The sequence below is a fragment of the Procambarus clarkii genome, chromosome 74, assembly GCF_040958095.1.
Source record: "Procambarus clarkii isolate CNS0578487 chromosome 74, FALCON_Pclarkii_2.0, whole genome shotgun sequence".
Taxonomy (NCBI): Eukaryota; Metazoa; Arthropoda; class Malacostraca; order Decapoda; family Cambaridae; genus Procambarus; species Procambarus clarkii.
The window spans coordinates 19,616,570-19,642,378 of record NC_091223.1 but is presented as its reverse complement, the minus strand read 5'-3'; positions in this window follow the sequence as shown (position 1 = coordinate 19,642,378).

Genomic DNA, 25,809 nt, shown 5'->3' with positions numbered 1-25,809 from the left:
CGGGGCTTTAGTGTCCCCGCGGCCCGGTCCTCGACCAGGCCTCCACCCCCAGGAAGCAGCCTGTGACAGCTGACTAACACCCAGGTACCTATTTTACTGCTAGGTAACAGGGGCATAGGGTGAAAGAAACTCTGCCCATTGTTTCTCGCTGGCGCCTTGGATCGAACCCAGGACCACAGGATCACAGTATCGAAGCGAAGCTTAAATCTACTGTTAAGGGCTTTCTAGCCTCTAGATCTGGAGCTCACTCGAGCGCGTCCACACTCTAGGGCGGCTCGGGACGTACTCTCTCCCGCCCAGGCGCCAGCCGCCCAGAGAGCCCTCCGCCTCGTGACGTCACACCGCCCTAGGATGCTCGTCATTAGTCACTTCCAGCACGTGGCCTTACCTGGCCAATCAGGTGCCAGGAGGTGTCACGACGTCTTGGCGGGAAACAGAATGGCCCAAAAGGCCGTAAGCCCCTTGCATTATCAAACTTAACTGGCCATTTTACAGGCAGCTTAATCACGCTCCACGCTTTCCCACACATGAAAATGTTCCCTGAACATCAGAGAATACTCAGGTTACGGAGATATGACTCTTCTAAGCTGGGAAGGAAGAAATATAGAGGTGGGACACCGTAACAGTGTGTATGTGAGTGTTTGTGCGTGTGTATGTGTGTGTCTGAATGTTTCAGTGTTTGAATGGGATTGTGGGTTTGTGTACTCACCTATTTTTGCTTTGCGGGGGTTGAGCTTTGGCTCTTTGGTCCCGCCTCTCAACTGTCAATCAACTGGTGTACAGATTCCTGAGCCTACTGGGCTCTATCATATCTACATTTGAAACTGTGAATGGCGTCAGCCTCCACCACATCACTGCCTAATGCATTCCATCCGTTAACTACTCTGACACTGAAAAAGTTCCTTCTAATGTCTCTGTGGCTCATGTGGGTACTCAGTTTCCACCTGTGTCCCCTTGTTCGCATCCCACCAGTGTTGAATAGTTTATCCTTGTTTACCCGGTCGATTCTTCTGAGGATTTTGTAGGTTGTGATCATGTCTCCCCTTACTCTTCTGTCTTCCAGGGTCGTAAGGTGCATTTCTCGCAGCCTTTCCTCGTAACTCATGCCTCTTAGTTCTGGGACTAGTCTAGTGGCATACCTTTGGACTTTTTCCAGCTTCGTCTTGTGCTTGACAAGATACGGGCTCCATGCTGGGGCCGCATACTCCAGGATTGGTCTTACATATGTGGTGTACAAGATTCTGAATGATTCCTTATACAGGTTCCTAAACGCTGTTCTGATGTTAGCCAGCCTCGCATATGCCCAGACGTTATTCTTTTTATGTGGGCTTCAGGAGACAGGTTTGGTGTGATATCAACTCCTAGATCTTTCTCTCTGTCCGTTTCATTAAGTACTTCGTCTCCTATTCTGTATCATGTGTCTGGCCTCCTGTTTTCACTGCCTAGTTTCATTAATTTGCATTTACTCTGGTTGAACTTCAACTGCCATTTGTTGGACCGTTCACTCAGTCTGTCTAGGTCATCTTGTAGCCTCCTTCTATCGTCCTCAGTTTCAATCCTCCTCATAATTTTTGCATCATCGGCAAACATTGAGAGAAACGATTCTATACCCTCTGCGAGATCATTTACATATATCAGAAACAGTATAGGTCCAAGGACTGACCCCTGCGGGACTCCACTCGTAATGTCTCGCCAATCTGAGACCTCACCCCTCACACTGACTCGTTGTCTCCTGTTGCTTAGGAACTCCTGCATCCAACGAAGTACCTTCCCTTTCACTCCAGCCTGCATCTCCAGCTTTTTCACTAGCCTCTTGTGTGGCACTGTATCAAAGGCTTTCTGGCTATCCAAAAATATGCAGTCTGCCCACCCATCTCTTTCTTGCCTTATTTTTGTTGCCTGGTCGTAGAATTCAAGTAACCCTGTGAGGCAGGACCTGCAATCCTTGAATCGATGTTGGTGCTGTGTTACAAAGTTCTTTCGCTCCAGGTGCTCCACTAGCTTTCTTCGCACAATTTTCTCCATCAGCTTGCATGGTATGCAGGTTAGGGACACTGGCCTGTAATTCAGTGCCTCCTGTCTATCCCCTTTCTTGTATATCGGGACTATGTTAGCTGGTTTCCAAATTTCTGGCAGTTCCCCTGTTGCCAGAGATTTGTTATACACTATGGAGAGTGGTAGGCACAGTTCTTCTGCTCCTTCCTTTAGTATCCAAGGGGAGATTCCATCTGGGCCTATAGCCTTTGTCACATCCAACTCTAGTAAACAATTCCTTACTTCCCCGCTGGTAATCTCAAACTCTACCAGTAGTTCCTGGTTAGCTATTCCCTCTCTTATCTCTGGGATTTCTCCTTGCTCTACGGTGAAGACCTCCTGGAATTTCTTATTCAGTTCCTCACACACTTCTTTGTCGTTTGTAGTGAATCCTTCTGCCCCTATCCTTAATTTCATAACTTGTTCCTTTACTGTTGTTTTTCTCCTGATGTGCCTTGCTTGCGATGTCGTTTTCGTATTGTCTTTCTGCCTCTCTTCTCATCTTGACATATTCATTCCTGGCATTCTGGTATCTTTCTGTGCTCTCCAGTGTCCTGTTATTCCTATATTTTCTCCATGCCCTTTTACTTTGCTGCTTAGCTAGCCTACATCTCTGATTAAACCATGGGTTTCTCATCTTCATTTCACTGTTTTCCTTTTGGGCTGGGACAAACTTGTTTGCTGCGTCCTTGCACTTTTGTGTGATGTAGTCCATCATATCTTGGGCCGTCTTTTCCCTGAGCTCTGTTTCCCATGCTATATCTTTTAGGAATAACCCGCGCCTCAGAATTACGAGTCCTGCTCGCTATCCACCAGGCTATCGAGGCCCCCCATGTGTGTCCATGTGGCTATCGATGTATGTATGTGTGTGTGTGTGTAATTACCTAAGTGTAATTACCTAAGTGTAGTTACAGGATGAGAGCTACGCTCGTGGTGTCCCGTCTTCCCAGCACTCTTTGTCATATAACGCTTTGAAACTACTGACGGTCTTGGCCTCCACCACCTTCTCCCCTAACTTGTTCCAACCGTCTACCACTCTGTTTGCGAAAGTGAATTTCTTATATTTCTTCAGCATCTGTGTTTAGCGAGTTTATATCTATGACTTCTTGTTCTTAAAGTTCCAGGTTTCAGGAAATCTTCCCTATCGATTTTATCAATTCCTGTTACTATTTTGTATGTAGTGATCATATCACCTCTTTTTCTTCTGTCTTCTAGTTTTGGCATATTTAATGCCTCTAACCTTTCCTCGTAGCTCTTGCCCTTCAGTTCTGGGAGCCACTTAGTAGCATGTCTTTGCACCTTTTCCAGTTTGTTGATGTGCTTCTTAAGATATGGGCACCACACAACTGTTGCATATTCTAGCTTTGGCCTAACAAAAGTCGTGAACAATTTCTTTAGTATATCGCCATCCATGTATTTAAAAGCAATTCTGAAGTTAAAAAGCGTGGCATAGGCTCCTCGCAAAATATTCTTTATGTGGTCCTCAGATGATAGTTTTCTATCTAGAACCACCCCTAGATCTCTTTCTTTATCAGAATTCTTTAAAGGTTTCTCACATAATATAAAGGTTGTGTGGGGTCTATGTTCTCCTATTCCACATTCCATAACATGGCATTTATTAACATTAAATTCCATTTGCCAAGTGGCGCTCCATGTACTTATTTTGTCCAGGTCTTCTTGAAGGGCATGACAATCATCTAAGTTTCTTATCCTTCCTATTATCTTAGCATCATCAGCAAACATGTTCATATAATTCTGTATACCAACTGATAGATCATTTATGTAGACAATAAACATCACTGGTGCAAGAACTGAACCCTGTGGTACTCCACTTGTGAGATTTCTCCAGTCCGAAACATTGCCTCTGATCACAGCCCTCATTTTTCTATCAGTCAGAAAATTTTTCATCCATGTTAGAAGCTTACCTGTCAGTCCTTCAATATTTTCCAATTTCCAGAACAACCTCTTATGTGGAACTCTGTCGAAAGCCTTTTTTAGGTCCAGATAGATGCAGTCAACCCAACCATCTCTTTCCTGTAATATCTCTGTTGCTCGATCATAGAAACTGAGTAAATTCGATACACAGGATCTTCCAGATCGAAAACCATACTGTCTGTCTGATATTGTATCATTTCTCTCCAGGTGTTCTACCCATTTAGCTTTAATTATTTTTTCCAATATTTTGACTATTACACTTGTCAATGATACCGGTCTATAATATATACCGGTGTGTGTGTGTTTCTGTCTGTGTTTCTGTGTGTGTGTTTCTGTACTCACCTAATTGTGCTTGTGGGGTTGAGCTCTGGCTCTTTGGTCCCACCTCTCAACTGTCAGTCAACTGATGTACAGATTCCTGAGATTACTAGACTCGATCATATCTACATTTGAAACTGTGTATGGAGTCAGCCTCCACCACATCACTGCCTAATGCATTCCATCTGTTAACTACTCTGACACTGAAAAAGTTCTTTCTAGCATCCTTGTGGCTTATTAGTGTACTCAGTTTCCACCTGTGTCCCCTTGTTCACGTACCACCCACGTTAAACAGTTTATTTTTATCTACCCCGTCAACTCCTCCGAGAATTTTGTAGGTAGTGATCATGTCTCCCCTTACTCTTCTGTTTTCTAGTGTCGTGAGGTGCATTTCCCGCAGCCTTTCTTCGTAACTCGTGCCTCTTTGTTCTGGGACTAGCCTTTGTGGCATATCTCTGAATTTATCCAAGCTTCGCCTTGTGCTTGACAAGGTACGGCTCCATGCTGGGGTCCGCATACTCCAGGATTGATCTTAAATATGTGGTATACAAGGTTCTGAATGATTTCTTACACAGGTTCCTGAAGGCAGTTCTGATGTTAGCCAACCTCGCATATGCCACAGATGTTATTCCTTTGATGTGGGCTTCAGGAGACAGGGTTGGTGTGGAATCAACTCCTAGATCCTTCTCTCTGTCCGTCTCATGAAGTTTTCATCTCCCATTCTGTATCCTGTGTCTGGCCTCCTGTTTCCACAGCCTAGTTTCATTACCTTACATTTACTCGGGTTGAACTTTAGTAGCCATTTGTCGGACCATTCATGCAGTCTGTCTAGGTCATCTTGTAATGTCATACTTTTATTTATTTATTTATTTATATACAAGAAGGTACATTGGGTATGTGAGAATACATAGCATAGTACAGTATTTACACTCTTGTAAAGCCACTAGTACGCGCAGCGTTTCGGGCAGGTCCTTAATCTAACAGATAATTTTAAGTAGGTAATTTCTATCAGAATTAATAAAATGATAACAAATACATTGCAAGAAAAAAAATGAGATGAGAGAGATTAGTAAGTATATTAAAGCACATTGTTATATTAAAGTTCTGATTGATTACATTGACCGCTTGATTGGTAATTTAAACAAGATTAATAGACACCATACAGCAGATTGACAGCACATATAAGACAGCAATGATCACAATGGTAAAGATGTTCAGATTGGGTACATAAAGATTGGGAGATTGGGTAGCAATATATACAGTGCCATTTTCAAGCCAAAGGTAAAAAACTACGAAGATGAAATTAGGTACTTTTTAGTGTTTTTTTGAATGACGCAAAAGTTGGACAGCTTTTCAATTCAATAGGGAGTGAATTCCATAGACTGTCTCCCTTTATTTGCATAGAGTGTTTACACAGATTAAGTTTGACTCTGGGGATATCAAAGAGATATTTATTTCTGGTGTGGTGATAATGGGTCCTATTACATCTGTCCAGGGAGAGTTTCAGAGCAGGATTTGCATTTAAGAACGGTTTTGTAAATGTAGTTGACACAAGAGAATTTGTGGAGTGAGATTATGTTTAGCATGTTTAGGGAGTTAAACAAGGGGGCTGTGTGTTGTTTGAAAGCAGAATTTGTTATTATTCTGATAGCAGATTTTTGCTGGGTGATGATGGACTTGAGGTGGTTTGCAGTGGTTGAACCCCATGCACAGATACCATAGTTGAGACAGGGATAGATTAGTGCATAATATAGAGAGATGAGAGCAGAGTTAGGTACATAATATCTGATTTTGGAGAGTATACCAACTGTTTTAGTAACTTTCTTAGTTATGTGTTGTATGCGGGTACTGAAGTTGAGTCTCTTGTCTAAGAATAGGCCGAGAAACTTTCCATCATTTTTATTGCTAATGTTTACATTGTCCCTCTGTGAAGTCTGACCTCATACAATCAGCTGCTAAGCAAAAAACCCACCTCTATATAAATGAGTGTCTTACAAAGCAGCGTGGATCCCTCCTCTACAGGCTGCGCCAAATTCGCAAACAAAAACCTGGTCTTATCAAGCAGTGCTACACAAGGAATGGTACGATTTTTGCGAAGAAGGAAATTACAGGAAAAAGATATGAAATAAAATGTGACCAACAACTCCTGGCCTTCTTAAGTGATTGTGGTATATCTGAAAACCTGAACCCGACCAATGCCAGTACTTAAAATAACTCTTTCAGTGCCTGAGCCTAACCTAACTTAATCTAACTTTGTCTAAGGTGCTGTCTCTGCCTTACCTTTTACCTAATGTTCTCTCATTCATATAATTTCCTAAATAATCCATCAAGTCTCCATGCACTTATGCAAGCATCTACCTCAGTTTCATTGTAAAATTTTACTCTTAAATCTAATCTTACCCTATTCCAATTATATTTTAAATTTATTTGTATTGATCTATATCATTTATTGAAATCAATTATTGATCTCATTTTTGTTCTTTTAATTAAATTCATACTAATTATAAGTTAAAACTAAGCTTAATAAAAAATTTTATCTTTAAGATTATTTTACTTTACAATTATCATTTGTCAAATTTTTTTATACATTCATCTTGTCAGTCTCTACTGATTTTTTGTTCTCTCCACCAAACTTGTGTATCCTCCATGGCTATCTAGTGACCTTAATTCTACCTCTAATTGTTTCAATTCTTTTGTTTACTTGCATTTATTGTTGTGTTTTGCCAAAATTATTCTCTAATTTAGCAGACTCAATACTTTGTAAGCTCTTATTGTATTGTTATATTATTATATTGTTGTGTTTTGCTATAATTACTTTCTATTTTACAGCAGATTTGCTTTCATCTGTTCCTGTAACTGCTCATCTTATTGTATCGTGACATTCTTATCTATATTGATATATATTATCTATCTATTGTTACTTACAGTGTACCTGAGAGTACTTGTAAGCAATCTACCTCATTTTTCATTTTTGCTCAATTTGTTTTTGTATTGCTTAGTCTTGTTTATATTTTTGTTTTGTATATCTATATCTTGTGTTTTGTATAGTCCATGTTTATATGTTTTTTCTTTAATCTCATTTATTACCTAGGTTGCCTAGCCTAGCCATACTCCCTTACTCCATTGTACCCCTGTAAGCCCCTTTTGTGTTTGTTTTGCACAGTATTGTGTACATTTTTTTTTCCCTATTTTATAGCTTATTTCTACCTTGTAATCTGCCTTTCTTTCCTTGTTTTTCCTGCAATCAGCTTCTTTTAATGCAGTCAAGTATAGACCCAGAACTTAACCTCTTATCCACTATCTATGACAATAATCACTTTAATGATCTAAATTGCAGATATTTTGCAGCACATGATGTAAACAATGTAGTAACTCATAATCACAATATCTCTGTAATCAATTTGAATGTTAGATCCCTAGGTAAACACTTCGATGATGTTAGTGCCTTGATTGAAGCTATTGACAACAAATTCTCTTTTATTATACTTACTGAAACATGGTTGAAAGAGGATACTACTCAACTCTTTAACATGCCTAACTACTCAGCAATTCACAACTGTCGTCAACTTCAGAGAGGTGGTGGCACTGCTCTTTACTACCACCAAGAACTAACATGCTTAAAAGAAATTAGAACTAGAGACTGCTATGGGGAGTATATCTTCGCCAGCTTCAGAGTCAAGGGTGCCGAGTCTGTCCTGTCTGTGGGTGCAGTTTATAGAATTCCTAACACTGATGTGTCCGAATTCAACTCAAACCTTAGAAATCTAATACTTGATAACAGACTGAACAAAAACCACCTAATTATTGCAGGGGACTTTAATATTGACCTCTGCGAGTCAGAACACCCTACTGCTGTTAGCTTCCTCAACTGCTAAGCATGCTAAGTATGAACTCCTGCTTCCTCATACCCTTAATCACTAGACCTACTAGAATCACTGATAGCACTGCCACGACTCTAGATCACATCTGGACAAACATAACCTCTCCGCTTACTTCAGGTATAATCACCGATAGCACTACAGACCATTACCCCACATTTCTCTTAACTAACATTAGCAAACCACCTCTTGAGTCAAGAGAGATACGTTTTAGACTACACAATGAAACTGCTATAGACAATTTTATAACTGCTACTGATAATGTCAACTGGGAGTCCGAGTTAGGTAACATAGAGGACATCAACCTAGCAGTTCAATCTTTTCTTCAAAAAGCTCTTAGCCTTTATAATAGCCACTGTCCTATGCTTACAAAACAAGTCACAACCAAAAGGCTTAACAATCCCTGGCTTACAAAGGGAATACTTAAATCTATTAATAAAAAACATGACCTTGAGAAGAAGTATAGGTTAGGAATTGTCTCCAAAGAATTCTCAAAGAATTACTCATTATTGCTATCTAAGATAATTAGACGAGCCAAAACTAAATACTACGAAGATAAATTTACCCAAATAAAGAGCAACATTAAACAAACTTGGAGAACAATTTCACAAATATTGGGATCAAAGAAGACTATAAATAACAAACCAACACTCCTGTCTAATAACGATGGTCAGCTTTCAGCCTCTCATTCTGCTATTGAGTTCAATAGGTTCTTCTCTTCCATTGGTTCATCCCTTGCTAATGATATTCCATCTTCCAGTACTGACATTAAGGACTATCTTACAGGTAACTATCCACAGTCTCTGTACCTAAAGCCTATTAATTCCACTGACGTCAATGAGATAATCCTTTCCCTTAAAACCAAGTCTGGTGCCCTTGAGGAGATACCAACTTTAATCTACAAAAAAGCCTCCAGATCTTTAGCCCCTGCTATTGCTTTGCTCTTCAACAAGTCACTTGAACTCCAAACCTTTCCAGATATTCTAAAAAAAGCGAGAGTAACGCCTGTCCACAAATGTGGTGATCTCACAGATGTTAACAACTACAGACCTATATCAATCCTGCCAAACTTGTCAAAATTTTTTGAAAAACTAATCTATAAGCAGCTTTACTCATATCTAGCCAAACTCAATATACTTAGCTCTTGCCAATATGGCTTCAGGCCCAAAAAAAGCACTAACGATGCACTTATTAGTATGCTTAACTCGATTCATACAGCTCTTGATCAAAATGAGTTCCCTGTTGGGTTATTTGTGGACCTGCGTAAAGCTTTCGATACTGTCAACCACCAAAACCTTCTTCTTAAATTACATCATTATGGTGTCAGAGGACACTCCCTACAATACCTCAAATCCTACCTTACTGACAGGCTCCAATGTGTTTCTGTGAATAATACAATTTCTCCCACACTACCCATCAACATTGGTGTTCCCCAGGGCAGCATACTTGGCCCTCTCCTCTTTCTCATCTACATTAATGACCTTCCAAATGCCTCCCAACACCTCAAACCAATTCTATTTGCTGATGACACAACCTTTATTTACTCCAGTCCTGATCCCCTTGCTCTAAATGCCACAGTAAATACTGAGCTTAATAAAGTCCATCTGTGGCTAACTGCCAACAAACTCACCCTTAACATTGACAAAACTTTCTATATTCTGTTTGGCAATAAATCCTCTAATCAAATAAATCTCAAAATAAACAATACCCAAATTTGTAACAAATTAGATGGCAAATTCCTTGGTATTCTCATTGACCACAAGCTGAATTTCCAGGGACACATTCTAAACATATAAAAAAAAGTTTCAAAAACTGTGGGCATTCGTTCTAAGATCAGATATTATGTACCACGCCCTGCCCTGGTGACTCTCTATTACTCCCTTATCTATCCATATCTCAACTATGGTATTTGTGCTTGGGGCTCTACTACCCAAAATCACTTACGTCCTCTAATTACTCAACACAAAGCTGCTATTAGGACAATATCCAATTCTGGCCCCAGACATCACTCGGTACCCCTACTCAAATCTCTGAATATGTTAGACATTAAGTCACTGCACATTCTCTCATGTGTATTATACATATATAAAACGCTAAACTATAATGCCAATCCTGATCTCAAAAGCTTCATAGAAGGTTGTAACAGAACCCATGAGCACCACACCAGAAATAAATACAGTTTTGATATTCCTAGAGTACGACTAAATCAAACCAGAAATGCTCTACAAATCAAGGGGCCCAGAATGTGGAATGACCTTCCTAACCATGTTAAAGACTGTACCTCTCTCAACCAGTTTAAGTTAAAAACGAAGCTATACCTAATAAATTCCATGTAACCCACCTTACCCCTCTGTTGTCAACCCATGTATGTTTTTTTTTTTTTTTTGTTTTTCAAATCAACGCTGTTTGAATGTAATTTTCTGTAATAATTTGTAATTGTATTTGTGCTGCTTTTTCAACAATGTTCCCCCCTCTTTTACCTCTATTTTTTATATGTACTCATCACATCTTTTCTTTTTACCCATTAGTTTTAAGCTTTAGTCATTAATGTTTTTCCTGCCCGAAACGCTTTGCGTAATAGTGGCTTTAGGCATTGTATGTACTAGCTCTATCTATAAAGCCAACAAACTTTGTAAAATCTCTTTATGTATGTACCGTACCTAAATAAAAATTATTATTATTATTATTATTATTATTATTATTATTATCTGAAGCTGAATTGCATTTGTAGATTTGCTTCCAAATAAGATGTAGTAGGTCTTTTCTATGTTAAGTGTTAGTTTGTTGGTTGACATTCATAAGTGGACTTTTTTTAGTTCATTATTAACAACATTATTTAGTGTATGTAAGTTGGGATTAGAGTAGATGTGGGTAGTATCATCAGCAAACAAAATAGGTTTCAGAATGTTAGAGACGTTAGGCAGATCATTGATGTATATAAGAAATAGGAGAGGTCCCAAAATGCTGCCCTGTGGCACTCCAACGGTTATTGGTTGAGAGGGAGAGGTTATATTATTGAAGGCCACACATTGGTGTCTATCAATAAGATAGAATTGGATATAGTCCAGTGCATGGCCTCGGATTCCATAATGATGGAGTTTACGTAAGAGGTAATCGTGATTAACAGTATCAAAGGCCTTTCTCAGGTCAATGAAGAGTCCAATCGGAAACTCATTTTTGTCAAGGGCTGAGTAAATTATATCAAGGAGACTAATAATTGCATCGTTGGTACTCTTTTGGGAGCGAAAGCCAAACTGACAGGGGCTAAGAATGTCGAATTTTACGAGGTAGGAGTAGAGCTGTTTGTAGATAATTTTTTCAAATATTTTTGATAGTATGGGTAGGTTTGATATTGGTCTATAATTGTTTATGTCTGCCGGATTACCTCCTTTATGAACTGGCGTTACTCTTGCTTTTTTAAGGATATCAGGGAAGGTATGACACTCAAGGGATTTGTTGAACAGCAGAGCTATAGGTGGCGCAAGGGCATGGGAGGCGCTCTTGTATACTGTGCTATGTATTTAGTCTCCGTGGTGTAGTGATAAGACACTCGCCTGGCGTTCCGCGAGCGCTATGTCATGGGTTCGTATCCTGGCCGGGGAGGATTTACTGGGCGCAATTCCTTAACTGTAGCCTCTGTTTAACGCAACAGTAAAATGTGTATTTGGATGAAAAAACGATTCTTCGCGGCAGGGGATCGTATTCCAGGGACCTGCCCGAAACGCTACGCGTACTAGTGGCTGTACAAGAATGTAACAACTCTTGTATATATCTAAAAAAAAAATACAATGGATGGTATTGCACTGATGTTCCCAGCTTTGGTTTTTAGTGAGTGTATGATGGACACAACATCTGTCGGGCTGACTGGTAAAACGAGAAGAGAGTTTGGATAGCTGCCTGAGAGATATGTGTTGATATGTGTCTGAGTCTGTGGGATTTTACTGGCAAGGTTAGCACCAACCGATGAAAAGAAGCTATTAAATTCATTCGCCATTTCTAAATCAGATGACGGTGTAAGGCCATCCTTAGAGAGTGTTATCTGGTTGTGGGAGTGTTGTTTAGTTCCTAGGATATTAGAGATGGTTTTCCATGTGCTTTTCATGTTGCCTTTTCTTTGATAAGATTTGATCTTTTTTGATTCTTTGCGTCTCATAATATGAAAGTTTAGCTTTTCTTATGATACTGGTAAGCACTGATGAGTTCCTCTTAACTACTTCCTTGGTAACTAGTCCAATCCTAAATTTCTTTTCATATTCATGTTTTTTGTTGATTGATTTGATTATGCCACTTGTGAGCCACGGGTTATTTTTTCTTTTATCAGTTACTTGTTTGGTAAAGAGGGGACAGGAGTGTTGTAGAGCGGCTTAGAGTTTTGGAGAGAAAGAGGTTAGTTAATGAGTTTCTATCCTGTGTATTAATAAATTCAGATTCCCAGTTAATATTGTGAAGTGCATTAGAAAGATTGCCTAAAGCTGATTCACTGTGTAGCCTGAATGAGAGTTTCTTGCTATCTGGTGGTGCTGTGTCCATGTTTGCTATGAGGAAGGTAGGATAGTGGTCAGTTGTTCTGTCATAGATTACCCCAGATGTAAGGGGAGCTGTTATATTAGTCCATAAGTGATCCAGGGTAGTGGCAGATGTTTGAGTGACTCGGGTGGGCTTGGTGATTGTGGGGATTAGCATACAGGAGTGCATGCTGTTACGGAAATAGTCAACTTGAGGGTTGTTTTGAAGACCCAGGTCAATATTGAAAACACCTCCCAGAATGATGTGATTTTTGTTGAGATTGTTATTTATGATAAGATTCCTTACGTTGTCTGAGAATAAAGCTATGTTGGTATTAGGAAATCTATAGATGACAGCGATAGTCAGAGAGGATTTAAGGGATTTACTGGAGAATTGGGCAAAGGTATATTCATAATAGTCGTCTCTATCACTGATGACACAATTGCAAATGAACGTATCTTGGTAATATATTGCTGTGCCACCACCCTTTTTTATTAGGCCTGCAGTTATGAATGGCTTTATAACCAGCTAAATTGTAGAGTTGGGTGTAGTCTTTACTTAGCCAAGTTTCTGTTAAAATGATGAATGATAATTTAGTACCTAGTGCTGTGAGTAGTGCATTTATATCATCAAAATGTTTACCAAGTGACCTAACATTTTGGTTGCAAACTGATAAGCAGGTGCTATTTAGGAGTTTGTTTTTTGCAAGATTTGCTGTGTAATACCTGCAATAATGATGATCAATGTGCTGATTTGTGTGGGTATGAGACAGAAGATTTTGATCAGGATCAATATCAATAAGCATATAGATACAATAATGTCACGATACAATAAGATAAGCAATTACAGGAACAGTTAAATACTAAAACTGCTGTAAATAGAAAGTAATTGTAGCAAAACACAACAATAAACGTAGGTACACAAAAAATAGAAATAATTAGAAGTAGAGCAAAGATTCCCGTAGACAGCCAGGAAGGATACAGTAGTTAGGTTAAGAGAGAAGAAAAAATCAGTAGACTGACAAGAATAATATATAGCAAAAAATAAAGAGATAAATAATAATCGTAAAGTAAAAAAAATCTTAAAAATCAATTATTAAATATAGCTTAGTTGTGAACCTATAATTAGTATGAACTTAAGAAAAAAAAATGAGCTCAGTAATTAATTACAATAAATGATGTATAAATCAAATTACAATTAAATTTAAAAATTAAAAACAAAAACAAAAATAACAGGGTAAGATTATATATATGAGCAAGATTTTACTAAGACACTGAGGTAAATGCTTACATAAGTACAAAGTCTGCTATAATTAGTGAATAATTATAGCAACTATAATTAGTGAATAATTATAGCAAAACACAACAATAAATGCAAGTAAACAAACGAATTGAAACAATTAAAAAGTAGAATAAAGATCACTAGATAGCCATGAAGGATACACAAGTTTCGTGGAGAGAACAAAAAATACAGTAGAGACTGTCAAGATGAATATATACAAAATTTGACAAATGATGATTGTAAAGTAAAATAATCTTAGATAATTAATTTTATTTAGCTTAGTTTTTAACCTATAATTAGTATGAACTTAATTAAGAGAACAAAATGAGATTAATAATTAATTTCAATAAATGACATATATCAGAACAATTAAATTTAAAATTTAAAAAAGAATAGGGTAAGATTAGGTTTAAGAGTAAAATTTTACAATGATACTGAGGTAGATGCTTGCATAAGTGCCCCTCCTCCACTTGACTGATTACTTAGGAAATTATATGAATGAGAGAACATTAGGTAAATGGTAAGGCAGAGACAGCACCTTGGACAAAGTTAGATTAAGTTAGGTAAGACTCAGGCACTGAAAGAGTTATTTTAAGTATTGGCATTGGTCGGGTTCAGGTTTTCAGATATACCACAATCACTAAAGAAGGCCAGTAGTTGTTGGTCACACTTTATTTCATATCTTTTTCCTGCACTTTCCTTCTTTGCAATGATCGTTCCATTCCTAGTGTAGCACTGCTTGATAAGACCAGGGTTTTGTTTGCAAATTGTACGCAGCCTGAAGAGGAGGGATCCACGCTGCTTTGTAAGGCACTCATTTATATAGAGGTTGTTTTTTTTCTTAGCAGCTGATTGTATGAGGTCAAACTTAACAGAGGGATTTGCAAGTTTGATGAGCATTCTCCTACTGCTACGGGAACTGTTTTTATCTATCCTGATAGCTGATTTGATATCAACATTGACTTTGATCTTTGAATTAATTAGGGTGTGGGCTATGTTACAACAATTCTCACCTTGTTGTTCATCAGGTAGATGAACATCATCTACTGTCTTAGTCCGTCTTAATCTTCCTCATAATTTTTCCATCATCAGCAAATAATGAGAGGAATGATTATATACACTCTGGAAGATCATTTACATATATTAGAAACAGTATGGGTCCAAGGACTGAACCCTGCGGGACCCCACTGGGGACGTCTCGCCAATCTGAGACCTCACCCCGCACAGTGACTCGCTGCCTTCTGTTACTTAGGTACTCTCTCATCCAATGGAGTACCTTCCCCCTTCAATCCTGCCTGCATCTCCAGCTTTCGCACTAGTCTCTGGTGTGGCACTGTGTCAAAGGCTTTCTGGCAATCCAAAAAGATCCAGTCTGTCCACCCCTCTTATTCTTGTCTGATTCTTGTTGCCTGATTGTAGAATTCAATTAATCCTGTGAGGCATGACTTGCCATCCTTGAAACCATGTTGGTGTTGTGACACAAAGTTCCTTCGCTCTAGATGTTCGACTAGCTTTTTTCGCTCAATTTTTTCCATTAGCTTGCATGGTATGCAAGTCAGACACACTGGCCTGTAGTTCAGATCTGTGTGTGTATGTACTCACCTAATTGTGCTTGCGGGGGTTGAGCTTTGTCTCTTTGGTCCCGCCTCTCAACTGTCAATCAACTGGTGTACAGATTCCTGGGCCTACTGGGCTCTATCATATCTACATATGAAACTGTGTATGGAGTCAGCCTCCACCACATCACTGCCTAGTGCATTCCATTTATTAACTACTCTGACACTGAAAAAATTCTTTCTAACGTCTCTGTGGCTCATCTGGGTACTAAGTTTCCACCTGTGTCCCCTTGTTCGTGTCCCACCCATGCTGAAGAGTTTGTATTTGTCCACCCTGTGAATTCCCCTGAGAATTTTGTAGGTGGTTATCATGTCTCCCCTTACTCTTCTATTTTCCAGGGACGTGATGTTCAGCTCCTTTAGCCTTTCCTCGTAGCACATGTGTGTGTATATGTGTATGTTTCAGTGCGTTTCAGTGGGTTTCAGTGTGTAAATGGGTTTTGTGGGTTTGTATTTGAGTGTGTGCGTGTGTATGATTGCGAGGGCATGCATATTTATGTGGGTGAGAGTTCTTTTTTTGTGTGTGTGTGACTGTTGGTGCCTTTATCTCACAGTGGGGGTGGGGGAGATGTGGAGAGAGACCTAGAGATTAACACACTATCCAGTTCCGAAGTAAGATCACGAGTGAGGTTCCTTAAATGCCTCCTTCCCTATCAAGATTACTATTATATTCTATTATTGAATGAGAATGCATTAGTGATTACCATATGATATTATATAAACCTTCCACACTGTTGTAGACATCAGAGAGACCAGTCCTCACAAGCACTTACCTCCCACAAGCACAACAAGACAAGTTTCATGGCAGGTCTCCTCTCGTCCAGCGATGTGTTGCCACTCCAGTTTGGTTTCTCTATTCTATTTGTTCTATCGTTTGCGAGTTCACTATGCACGTTGCACCCTGCTTGCTGCACACTGAGTGAGGCCAAATACTATGATCTAGCCTCTATATCACTGCAGTGTCCCGACTATTTGACGTTTATTCGCGGACCCCACTGACACGTGTGTCTCCCCGCCGACAGCCTACTACTGCGTGATAGTATGTGTATAGTAAATGAAATATATATAGTATAGTATAGTATATGAATTGTATTTGATATTGTGTATAGTATATGAAATTGGTAAACTCAAGATACCGGGCTAAGCTTTGGGGTAATATGTCTTCTCCGAAAGATTTTAAAGGCTTAAACAAATTTTAAGAAATTTTTATGAATAACAAGACAGCAAGAAAGTAAGAGGCTGCATCTCCACCTCGCTTTTTCGTCGTCAAGGGGACAGAAAGTCATCGATGTGGGAAAACAGGAGAAGAATTCCAGGAAGAAGTGAAATCAGTTGAAAAACATTAAACCAACTGCTTTCTTGTTTATTTTTAAGAAAAAGGAAAGGCTTAATATTTTTGTAAACGTTAGTAATAGTTTTTTCCTTGAAATTCTTAAATTTTTCCCATCCAGTTATATAGTAATGGTGAGAATGTGAATTGTTCTGCTGACAGTTAACAAGTGGTCATATTGACTTCAGTATGTTAAGTAATGTAACCTGCAGCCCGTTCTTTAAACAAAGACCCAAAAGTTTTTTTTTTTTTTTTTTTTTTTATAAATTACACAAAGACAAGAACACACAAAACAACGAAAACCTGTACACATCAAGTATACCAATGAAGGAACAGTACACAGGAATAAACAGTCTGTACACTAAACAATAACAGTAACCGCAAAACAAACACAAGCGCTGAACAAAATAAAAACGCATTGAAGCAATGGGTTAAACAGTACAGGGAAATAAGTGCTAAAACAGTACATGGAAACAATAGGCTAAACAGTTCATATCTACATAGCAACACAGAACATGGCAAAGAAAATTATTTGAAAAATAAAGAAAACAATAAAGTACATAAATAACAGTTAAACACACCTGGAACCAATAACATAAAACATACACAGACGTGGACATAGAATCACGTGCACAGAACCACGCCTACCACACACACAGAAGAACAAAGGAGCATAGGACCATACACGCGCTACCCAGGAAAATGACATACACTAAATGAGAAGAAATTATGTACACACACACTAAACACATCCTAAACAACAAGACAAACACACTCATACCGCCCACACCACCACGGCACACCACACTGCACCCAAGCACGCAAAATAATGGGTCACAGGCCAAAGCGAAACACGGCCACAAAAAGAACAGTAGAAAACAGTACAGCAGAAAACCCAGGCCCACGCAGGAGCCAAAACCCCCCTCAAAACCACACACCCAAACGCATACGGACACAACCGGCACCCGGAGGTACGGAAACACACCACACACACACAAGAGCAGCAGCATCTCAAGGGGGGGAAACACACAATCACACGCATCCCCCGCCAAGGACACCCAAAGAAGCGGAAAGGGAGCGCATAGCAAAGCAAACCCCGAAACCCCCCAACCCCTCTAAACCCACATCGACACCCCAACCCCACCCAAGACGAGAACATCACCTTCCCACCAAGGCACCTACCGACTCAAAGGCAACCCCACGAACATAGGCATCTGTGAACCACCGACCAAACTCCTCCGGAAAATCGCGCTGCAACCACCACCAGGTAAACCGCATGCGCCCCCGCAAAAATCCTAAAATTCAGGCAGCCCCAAAACCCTCCCGCCTCCCAACCCACACACAAAACACATAATCAGCAACCAAAACACACAATGTATTACGCACCCGCTGCGGATAAGCCGGAAAATACAAAAACAAAAACTGCAAAACATCACCCCGACAACCCGGACCACAAAACACCTCCAGGACATCCCGAAACCAGTCCACCAACCCCTGTAACCGGACACAAAAATAAAATACATGCACCTGCGATTCACTTAAACCACAATGAACACACGCCCCAGAATCACGCAAGCCAAGCATACACAACCGCTCATTTGTCGCCAGCGACAAATGCAGAACCCGAAACAGCAATTCACGCTGCTGAGGCGCCAAGAACCGTGCCCCCAAACACGACCAGATACCACCCCAATCCCAACACGGGAATAAGCCCTCCACTCGAGGCCGCACCCGGGGCAACAACACCCCATACACAGCCTTGCACGAGAAGGACAGAAACCCAGGATGGCGGCAGAGCTCCTGAAGAATCCCCACAGCCCAAGAATAAACAGGGGGCGTAACCAAGGCTACCTCCTGACAAACCCCCAAATCAACAAAAAACTGAAGCGAAGCGAGCAGAAAAAAACACCCAGTGTATTCAACCCCCCACCGAGAACCAGCCCCTGACGCAATGAGACCCAGAAGAGGGCCTTGGCTTTCGTGAAGACGTCAGGAATGCCAACACCCCCCTCTCTCACCCCTAACACCAACGTCGAACAGCGCACCGGTTGATAACGCCCACACCATACATATCTGTACACCACACTCTCCAAACTCAAGGCCTTCCGACGATCCAACAGGAAACATCGAGCCACAAACCAGACACGCGACAAGACCTTACACGCAACAAGCAGTCCCCTCTGATAAATCATCAAAGGACGACGCGACAAAAGGCCAACCGCAACACCAACCGACCGAGAGACAGCACCCCAATTCCACTCCAAGGAGTGGTCATAGGAGGCAAACCAAGTAACCCCAAGAACCCGAATCGAGGAAACCACCGGAAACCACGACCTATCCCACACCAGGCGGGAGGTCCACTCACCGATCCCCATGAATCCCGACTTCGCCCGATTAAGAACGGCCCCTGTAGCGGACTCAAACCGCAGGAGAACGTCCTGGACAGCTCCAACAGAACCCTCCGAAGCTACAAACAGAACGGTGTCGTCAGCATACCCGCAAACGGGTAGCCGGAGACCGGACGGCAGACAAGGAGGCACAATCAAGGAACACACTTTCACCGCCCGGAAAAGAGGTTCCTGAAAAATCACATACAAAAGCATGGACATGGGACACCCCTGACGAACGGAACGGCAAATAGGAAAAAATGAACTAAACAACCCATTCACACAAACGCGACTGCGACTCCGGACATACAACAAACGGACCCACCCCACAAACACCACCGGAAAACCAAGCCTCTCCATAGCACTAAAAACAAACTCTAAAGACACCCGATCGAAGGCCTTTGACCAGTCCAAGCTGATCATAGCCGCCGAAAGCCGATACTCGGACGCATAGAGAAGCACGTCACGAAGTAAGGCATTGCAATGCATCAGGGCACGGCCAGGCACACCACAAAATTGCTCCATAGAGACCACCGACGCAACTACACCCCGACATCGACGCGCTAAAACCTTAGAAAGAATTTTATAATCAACATTTAAGAGCGTAATAGGCCTCCAATTGGAAAACAACTGCAAATCGCCCGGCTTTGGGAACAGCCGCACGATCCCGTCACAAAAGGAATCAGGCAGAGCACCCAAACGCAAACACGCCTGCACCACTTCCAAAAGCACCACCCCCAACACATCCCAAAAGGTAAGGTAGAACTCAATGGGCAGGCCATCCGCACCCGGCACTCTCCCAGAACAAAACGACCGAACCACCTCCAGGAGCTCCACTGTGGAAACATCCTGCACCAACCGGTCACACTCCGAGCGCGACAAACCGGGGAAGCACTTGTCCAAAAAGGAACCCACGAGCACACTCTCCCCACGCACCTCCCCATAGAGTGCCTCCAACTCCTGCCGCGCGGTAAGCAGAACACCCTCCGTGCTAGAAATCACAGACCCATCAGGCCGCCGAAGGCCCTTGAGAAGAATGGAACCCCGAGCAGCCTTCTCCCTCCCTAAAAGAAAGGGAGAGAGCCTCTTCCCATCCACCCACTCAGCTACATGAGCACGCACGCAAACACCGTCAGCCAACACCGCACGCAAATCACAAATACGCTCCTTACACTCAGCAATCTCACTAAAGCAGTCAACCCCAGCATTCAACTGCACATATAAAGACAAACGTGCCTGAAGTAACCGCAGCAGACCAAACTTCCCGGCAGCCTCCCGCTTAGCAACAATCCCAAAAAAAACCCGACACTCTTCCTTACACCACTCCCACCAAACGAACAAAGAGAAGAAATCAGCCTTCCGGGCAACGATGCCAACCCACCAGGCCCGAAACTGCGCACAAATACGTGGACAACGCAATAACCGACAATTTAGTTTCCACCACCCAGGCCCCACCCGCACCTGACTCCGGACACCAACCCGGACAACCACCAAACAATGATCCGAGAAAGCCACCGGGACCGTACGAAAATAAAAAACCGAACACTCCCCACCAGAAACATAGAACCTATCCAACCTAGAACTCGCCCCACGCGCAGCGAAGGTATACTCCAACGAGCCGCCACACAAAACAGCTGCATCGCGAAACCCGCACGCACGCAAAACCTCAATTAAAGCAGCCGAAACATTCCGAGGGTGAGCACTAGAGCAATCCCTCACACACGTAACACAATTAAAATCCCCCCCAAAGATCAAATCCCGCGTATCATGCCACAGGTACGGCAAAAACCCCTCCCGAAAAAACAGCTCCCGGTCCTGACGATGCGCCACCCCAGAAGGGGCGTACACCGTCAATAACGGAATCACAACCCCCAAATACTCAGCCCGAACAAACAAGACCCGCCCTTCTTCATCCATTTCCATGTGAAGCACGGAAATAGATGCCCTCCGGGAAAACAACATCAGCGTTCCCCCAAAGGACGTATTCGGCGGGTTCAACACAACATGATACTCAGCACACAACCCCTGTAACACAGACACATCCCGAACATTGTGCTCTTGGATCAGAGCCACATCCACCTGCTGCTCCCGAAGCACATCCACAAGGCCCAATTGGACCGCCAAAGCATTCAGACCACGAACATTCAAAGACGCACAAACAATAGCAGGCGCCATTGAACCCATTAATGACCCCCAGCCCCTCCAGGACCACCATAGGGCACAGAGCCACCCACTGCAGAGGCGCCGTCATCATCCTGAGCCTCAAACTGCCGCCATCCCACCGTCGAGGAATCCACCATAATGCCGGGCCTCTGATCCCACAGGAGGCGGACAGTGCCGGCATCACCCAGCGAAGCACGCCGAGACCCCACTGCCACTGACCAGGTATCACCGACGTCCACCATCGACGAGGAAATCTTGCTGCCATCCGGCACTGCATCACTTCCGGAATCCATATCAGACACAGGAGAATTAGGAGGAGGAGGAGGGGCACTACCCAAGGCACAACTCCGCGAAGCCTCAATCCGTTTGCCAGGGGGCTCTCTACTGCGTGAGTGCGCCCCTGCAACGCGCTTCCGGCGAGGAGCAAGGGAGGTCAACGCCCCCTCATGGCACGCACCCTCAGGGGGAGCAGAAAGCGGACTCGCAAAGCATGCAACAGGAACGCCGGCACCAACGACGACGCTTCCATCACCCTCAGCGAATGTACCGCCCACAACGGGAGGCACCGAGACGACACTCCCAACACCACGCCCATCCACCAACGACGCACCAGGAACAGGATACACCTCCACATCCACCGGAAGTAGAAGACGGGAATCAGGAGCAGCCACGTCCACCACCACAGCCGGCACAGGAGACACCACAGGCACAGACGAACCAGCAGGCACAACAGTTGCAGGTGCACCACCAGGCACAACAGTCGCAGGTGCACCACCAGGCACAACAGTCGCAGGTGCACCACCAGGCACAACAGTCGCAGGTGCACCACCAGGCACAGCAGTCGCAGGTGCACCACCAGGCACAGCAGTCGCCGGTGCACCACCAGGCACAGCAGTCGCAGGTGCTCCACCAGGCACAGCAGTCGCAGGTGCACCACCAGGCACAACAGTCGCAGGTGCACCACCAGGCACAGCAGTCGCAGGTGCACCACCAGGCACAGCAGTCGCAGGTGCACCACCAGGTACAGCAGTCGCAGGTGCACCACCAGGCACAGCAGTCGCAGGTGCACCACCAGGGACAGCAGTCGCAGGTGCACCACCAGGTACAGCAGTCGCAGGTGCACCACCAGGCACAACAGTTGCAGGTGCACCACCAGGCACAACAGTCGCAGGTGCACCACCAGGTACAGCAGTCGCAGGTGCACCACCAGGTACAGCAGTCGCAGGTGCACCACCAGGCACAGCAGTCGCAGGTGCTCCACCAGGCACAACAGTCGCAGGTGCACCACCAGGCACAACAGTCACAGGTGCCCCACCAGTCACACCCCCATGCCGAGGACCGGCCAGGGATGCACCATTCTCACGGAGGGGGGGAAAATCCCCCACACTGAATACAGAAGCAGTCTCCATTCGAGGAACCTCACACTGGGCAGCGTCATGGCCCTCCTCCCCACAGCGGAAGCACGTGCGGGCCTGCCCTGGATAGAAAACTCGGAGCGGAAAACCACAGCACATAACCTTAGAGGGGATGGACTCCTTGAGGCGCATATGCAGCGTGCGAGTACCCAGACGGAGGCCCTGCAGCCGCCCGGCACTAAACAAGTTGTACCGATGACGCAACACCGCACCATACCTCGCAAACACAGAAGAAAGCTCCACCTCAGGAAACGTAACAGGTACCCCGTGCACGCTCACAAAGGTCAGTGGACCCCATGGATCAGAGACAGTCACAGACACAGCCGAATGAGGATGGGGAGTCGTCCGCTCGTTCCAACATCCCACAAACCGCTCGTATTCAGGTGACGTGGCAAACGTCACCGCCACGCGAGTGGGAGAAAATTTCTCGAGACCGAGGAGATCCTTAATATCCACCTTCAGGACATCCAAAAGCGCAGCCGCCACAAGTTCCCAATCCACCGGCGCAGAGAACTCCAGCCGAGCAGTATTCACACGGCGGATGCGGCCACCACCAGCCGTCGCCATATTGCTGACCTCCGCCCCAGTCAGCTGGCGCCCCACACCAACCAGCAACCACCACCAGTCAGCGACAAACAGCTACTGGCAGCCAGAGCCCAACGTCCACGCCCCCCAGAGGCAGAGGACGGAATCCAGCGGACCCCACTGACACGTACTGTGTCTCCCCACAGACAGCCTACTACTGTGTGATAGTATGTGTATAGTAGATGAAATATATATAGTATAGTATAGTATATGAATTGTATTTGATATTGTGTATAGTATATGAAATTGGTAAACTCAAGATACCGGGCTAAGCTTTGGGGTAATATGTCTTCTCCGAAAGATTTTAAAGGCTTAAACAAATTTTAAGAAATTTTTATGAATAACAAGACAGCAAGAAAGTAAGAGGCTGCATCTCCACCTCGCTTTTTCGTCGTCAAGGGGACAGAAAGTCATCGATGTGGGAAAACGGAAGAAGAATTCCAGGAAGAAGTGAAATCAGTTGAAAAACATTAAACCAACTGCTTTCTTGTTTTTTTTTAAGAAAAAGGAAAGGCTTAATATTTTTGTAAACGTTAGTAATAGTTTTTTCCTTTAAATTCTTAAATTTTTCCCATCCAGTTATATAGTAATGGTGAGAATGTGAATTGTTCTGCTGACAGTTAACAATTGGTCATATTGACTTCAGTATGTTAAGCAAAATCAGGTGGAGCCATGGGAGTGATTCGAACCTATAACGTAGGTACTCCCAAGTCCACACCAACAACCACTGAACTACAGTAATGTAGTAATGTAGTCTTTAAGTAATGTAACCTGCAGCCCATCCTTTAAACAAAGACCCAAAAGTGATTCCATCCACCCGCCAAACCCCCTGTTTATGATTGAAAAGCGGTTTCCACACAACTCACAACTGTTGATGTTCGAACACTTCTGAAACAAGTGCTTCACTGACGAATTTTATTCGCACTGCTACGCTGTAAATGCTTCACCCTTGTACTACAAATACAAATAATCGCCAACAGAACCTAAACACGTAACCTAACCTAATCTATGCCTACATATGAACCATATGCTAATATATTATAATATTAATATTAATTTATAATATAATTAATTAATTATAATATTAATATTAAAAGCGAAGCTATACCTAATAAATTCCCTGTAACCTACCTTACCCTTCTATTGTCCACCAATGTCTGTTTTTTTCTTTAAAGAGCACTGTTTGTCGACATAATTGTATTTGTGCTGCTTTTTCATCTATGTTTTCATTTCTTGTTTTCATTCTACTCATTATGCTCAATTAGTATTAAGCTTGTCATTTAAGTTTATCATGCCCGAAACGCTTTGCGTAATAGTGGCTTTAGGCATTGTATGTACTAGCTCTACCTATAAGTCAACCAATCCTTGTAAAAATTTATTGTATGTATGTACCTTACCTAAATAAAATTGTATTGTATTAATTTATATATGAGAAAATTTCCATTTTGAATGAACAGCATGTAAACCTCTGCGAGCCAGAACACCCTACTGCTGTTAGCTTCCTCAACTGTATGAATTCCTGCCTCCTCATACCCTTAATCACTAGACCTACTAGAATCACTGATAGCACTGCCACGACTCTAGATCACATCTGGACCAACATAACCTCTCCGCTTACTTCAGGTATAATCACCGATAGCACTACAGACCACTACCCCACATTTCTTTTAACTAACATTAGCAAACCACCTCTAGAAACAAGGGAGTTAAGCTTTAGGCTGCACAATGAAACTGCTATAAACAATTTTATAACTGCTGCTGATAATGTCAACTGGGAGTCCGAGTTAGGTAACATAGGGGACATCAACCTAGCAGTGCAATCTTTTCTACAAACAACTCTTAGCCTTTATAACACCCACTGTCCTAGGCTTACAAAACAAGTCACAAGCAAAAGGCTTAACAATCCTTGGCTTACAAAGGGAATACTGAAATCCATTAACAAAAAACACGACCTTGAGAAGAAGTATAGGTTAGGAATTGTCTCCAAAGAATTCTCAAAGAATTACTCATTATTGCTATCTAAGATAATTAGACGAGCCAAAACTAATTACTACGAAGATAAATTTACTCAAATAAAGAGCAACATTAAACAAACTTGGAGCACAATTTCACAAATATTGGGATCAAAGAAATCTTTAAATAACAAACCGACTCTCCTGTCTAATAACGATGGTCAGCTTTCAGCCTCTGATTCTGCTATTGAGTTTAATAGGTTCTTCTCTTCCATTGGTTCATCCCTTGCAAATGATATTCCATCTTCCAGTACTGACATTAAGGACTATCTTACAGGTAACTATCCACAGTCTCTGTACCTAAAGCCTATTAACTCCACTGACGTCAATGAGATAATCCTTTCCCTTA